This window comes from Triticum aestivum, chromosome 2B, assembly GCF_018294505.1.
Source record: "Triticum aestivum cultivar Chinese Spring chromosome 2B, IWGSC CS RefSeq v2.1, whole genome shotgun sequence".
Taxonomy (NCBI): Eukaryota; Viridiplantae; Streptophyta; class Magnoliopsida; order Poales; family Poaceae; genus Triticum; species Triticum aestivum.
The window spans coordinates 428,867,802-428,872,886 of record NC_057798.1 but is presented as its reverse complement, the minus strand read 5'-3'; positions in this window follow the sequence as shown (position 1 = coordinate 428,872,886).

Below are 5,085 nucleotides of genomic sequence, written 5' to 3'. Positions count from 1 at the left end.
ACATAGTCAATTGCTTAGGGACAATTCCACAACTCCTACCACCACTTTTCCACACTCGCTATATTTACTTTATTGCATCTTCATCTAAACAACCCCTACTTTTTATTTACGTGTTCTTTATTATCTTGCAAACCTATCCTATCACACCTACAAAGTACTTCTAGTTTCATACTTGTTCCAGGTAAAGCGAACACTAAGCATGCGTGGAGTCATATCAGTGGCAGATAAGACTTGAGAGGGTATTTGTTCTACCTTTAGCTCCTCGTTGGGTTCGACACTCTTAGTTATCGAAAGAGGCTACAATTATCCCCTACACTTGTGGGTTATCAGCATGCGCTCCCCCCTCAGACGTCAGCTGCCCGCATTCATAGCAAGTAGGTAGTACAGTACAATACTGGGCTATAAGCCCGCTTATGTGGAGGAGAGAGAGGCATTGACAAAGTCAAGGAGTGAGCTCTGCAAGAGCCCGTCTCTACACGTGCTCTTAGGTATAAAAACAATAATTCTAAAAAAAGAGGTATAAAAAACAATTGTGTCTAAAAAAAGAAGGTAAAAACATCTGAGAGGAAATAGATAGAGAGAAAGTGAGAAAAAGTTGTAACCTTATAGTCAACACTATGGTACATGAGGAGGGAGTTGTGCCCATGCCAAGTTCACTGGGTTGCCGTGTTTCACACTCCTCCGTCGTAATAGTAGAGACAATGGCTTTCATGAAATATAAACAATGAATACTCGTTTCTCATCCTCAATATCAGAAAGAATACTTTCATTCGCTGACATGTTGGACGCCGACCATCCTAGTTCACCTGCCATGCAGAAAATTATCCTGGTCCACCCCGGTCGTAGCACAGTCCCAACCTTTCCCACTGTAAGTTGGTCGGACGAAGGAACCATTATGACTTTGTTGAATTCCACTTCTTCAAAAAAACTTACTGTACCCGCAATACTGCTACCACATGCGAAGACTGGACGGCACTGTAGCACGTCATATCACTAAAACCCACTAGGCCAAACTAGCCCGCCTAGGGTTTGTACGTCTCTGTACTGCTATGATTTTGTGTTCTAAGAAAATATCTTTCATCAATCTAATGATTAGGAGTAGAAAGATGGTCTTTCTCTCACTCTAGATCTCTCGCCGTCCCACAACCCCTCTAGCACACGTACACACTCCCTGTAGCCACTTTGAAAGTACGACGTCACTACAGATTCACGCTTCCAACAAAAAAATTACACATTCACGCGTGTTACAAGTATGTGCCAGTTTTGCTGGCTATTAACGTGAGGCCTCCTTTGGTTTAGAATAATCTTGTAGGAATTTCATAGGATAGGATTTCTATAGGAAAAATTTCTATATAGCCTTTTGGTTTATAGGAATGTAATCATATTCCTATGGAGGAATTCTTCCTATCCTCCACATTTCATAGGAAAATAAACATTAGCCTAGACTCAATGGAAAAAATCCTATGATGTGAATCAAAGGGCATCTCCTTTCCTATTCCTACTCATAGGATTTAAGATACATGTCATCTCATTTCCTATGACTTTCCTATTGCTACAATTTTCCTATCCTATGAACTAAATGAGGTCAGAATGTATACGTGAAACAACTCTTTGAGTTTGTTCTGAATTAATGTATAATTGTGGACTATTGTTTGACCGATCGCTAAGCCCACAATTTTAGGAGCTTGGGCTATTGGCCGATCGATGACGGATCAGACCTATAAGCGTACCACGAGCTCATCAGCCCTAACGTTTCTCTTCGGTGAGTGTTTTGCAAGTACTATAGCTCGCACAGTAGCTAGCCTACTAACACCAAGAATCATCAAACAAGCCCTGCCGATATGATAAACAGTTCAAACTTACATCTAAGCATGCCATATATTACATCAACAGTTGGTGATGATACATCTATTTCCATAACTCGGAGAGGGTTCAGATGATTCACTATCAAACAAAAGTAGCAAGTAATGCCCACACAAGACAGTGCACCAGCCCTAAGATGGTTTGATAACACGCATCGTTCTGGTAATTAAACACAATGAAAACTACCTTGAAGGATTAGCGCGGCCAACTATCTTGTCATCGATCTCTCGGGCAATGACCACATCACGAACAACGGCATGGGAATCGATCTCTGGAGCGATGTCCACAGGACAGACCTCGACATTGGAATTGATCTCTGGGGCGATGTCCACGGGACGGACAACGGTGTCGGAATCTATCTTTGGGGCAATGTCCACAGTACGGACCGCGACATCGGAATTGATTTGTGGGGCGATGTCCACAGGACGGACAGCGCTGTCGGAATCGACCTCCGGGGTGATGCCCACAAGATGGATCGCGACATCGAAAACGATCTCTGGGGCATTGTCCATAGGATGGACCACGACATCGGAATCCTCAAGGACGTCCACTGGCACCTGCACAACCCTAACATATTAGCAAGCACATTACAAATAATCAAAAACCACAACTATGGTAAGCCATTTTTTTACCTTGTGCAGCTCACCGGGGGATCCCATCCCTCCCGAGGCCATCGCCTTGCCAGGGAAATACTTCTTCTCAACGGCGACTATCTCCTCAAACTCGGCCTTGAGCCTCTCATAGGTGGCCATTAGTGTTTCTGGGGTAGGCACGGTGGGGCCCTTGCTGTTCTTCCAGCTTTCTTTGAGTTGTTTCTCCGCCAACATCGTTAACTCATTGGCCCGTGCTTGTTTATTGGAGGTCTTCGTCTTCATGGGTTGGCCCGCCGACATGGCCAACTCATTGGTCGGTGCTCGCTTCCTGGAGATCTCTGCCTTGAGTGGGTTGTTCGTCGGCAACTCTTTGCCTAGTGCTCTAGGATCCATCAATAAACTGACAAACAAAAAGCAATCGAAAGGAAACCACAATCGCAATGAAAACGGGAAAAGAATAGGCTGTGAGAATCAGTCAGTGCTTGGCAAAAAGAAGATTATTGGAATCAAAACATAGTAGCATCACTGATTCGCCTACCTTTCCTTTGTCGGTACACAAGAAAAATGGCAGAAGTGAGTAGGCTGGAGTGAGGTTTTCTTCAAGGGGAGAAAGGGCTTCAATGAGCGTTCCAGTGAAATGATGGTTGCTTCGTCCAGTCCAACTTCGAGGCCACTTTACCACTGCTGGTAAAGGTGTGGGTTTTGTGATATGACGGGTCATGACGGCCACACCAGGGTGACCAATGAGTCTCGACTGTAGCAGCTCACTGTGATTTTGTGGATGGCACGCGGGCCCGAATGCCTTGATGTCCCGCATGTAGATAGAGCGGCTAGTCATATGCAGTACTTCGTCCTAGTTTATTGGTCCCTATGATAAATCTGTGCCAACTTTTGACTATAAATTTAACTAACAAAATGTTCATGCATGTCACAAAAAATTACATCATTGAAAATTATGTTCAAATACTAACCAAATGATATAATTTTTGTTAACACGCACTAACGTTTTGTTAGTTAAATCGTTGGTCAAAATTTAGCACAAATTACAAAGGGTTCCAATAAAGATTGTACTCTCACATTTTGTTCTGAGGATACTCCCACATCAAAAATATAAATAATAATGCATGTTGGGGCACCCCACGTTTTCGATAATTTTAGTCATGGGCTTGTTCACAAATTTTATGAGACGGTGGTTGTTCACTTAATGGAGGGTCTAGTACCAGACTTGAACAATACAAAGTGCGACCTGGAATACCATAACACCAGTTAGAATAAGCGGGTAGCTATCTCAAAAAACAATCAGCAACTCAAAAAAACCATGACCTGGCACATACACAATTTTAAACGATTGTTTTGATGGAGTGAAAAAAGAAAACTACCCCACTATATGTATGCCGGGGAGAACTGATCCACGAACACCTATGGGGCCGGCGGACCGGGCCCCTTTCGGTTCGGCGGGGGGCGGAGGTCGCACGAAGAGCAGATCGAGGCGAGGCACACGAGCAGTTTACCCAGCTTCGGAGCTCTCCGGAGAGATAACACTCCTACTGCTGCTTGTCTGGTTGTATTATCTGGTGTTCTTGCTCTCGAGCGAGAGAGTGTGATGTTTTCTGGGCTACAAATGGATCGAAGCAAACTGTCTGAGGCTCCGAACCGAACCGAACCCCCTCTACGTTGCGCATGGGCCTCCTTTTATACGCTAAAGGGGTCACCGACAGGTGGCAACGCAGAGGAGGGTAAAAACGTAAAAAGCGAGGTAGTTGATACAATTGCTTGTACAGTGCACCCTACCTAACCCCGACGGCAGGGGACAAGGGCATTAAATGCCCGTCTGAGTCGCCCGAACAGTGCAGAAAAGGACCGTTAGGGGCGCCACCGTTCGCCACGATGGCGATCTGGTCAGCTTCGCATGCCACTGCACATCGCTAGCTGCACAGCCTCCCGCCACGCGCACCCGGAGAGGCCCCGAGAGCGACACGTTGGTGGATGCGCTGGAGCGTGGATGCAGAGTGGCCGCCTGCCACGGCAAGCGCCTTGCCGCTGTCGTTATCTTCGCCGGGCCCAGAAGCTCGTCGCTCACCGGGCCTCGGTGTACCTTGTTTAGTCTTCCCGGCAAGCTCCTCTTGCCGGGGCCTTGCTGCCTTGCCGGAGCGCGTGGCACGTCGCGGCAAGTTCCTTGGAGCGCCTTGGTTGGCCTTCCCAGCAAGCTCCTCTTGCCGGGGTCTTGTCTCCTTAGCTTAAATACTTTGTTCTTGGATGGTTCCAAGGGAACCTTGGGGGATCTTGGCGTTCGCCCGGCAAGCCTTTGCCGCGGGGTGCTGCAACTGCCCGTGCACAAGTTCGGGGTACTAGGGTGCCGAGCCTGGGCCAGACACGGTGCCGAGCGCTGTTGGGCCAGGCCCAAGACAGGGCACGGGCACACGCGGGCTGGGCCACGCCAAATCTTGTTCCGTATCCACCGCACTCTCCCATAACGGCACGCGTTGAATGCGGCATCGTGGGAGAGATCATGGGTGGTTGTTTATTTGGAAGGCCGAAACGTCCGCTCCGTCCCTCTTTATAAGCAGAGGAAACAGGGGCAGTTCATTCCCCCTCGCTGGTTGCTGCTACTCCTTCTTCACAAACTCCG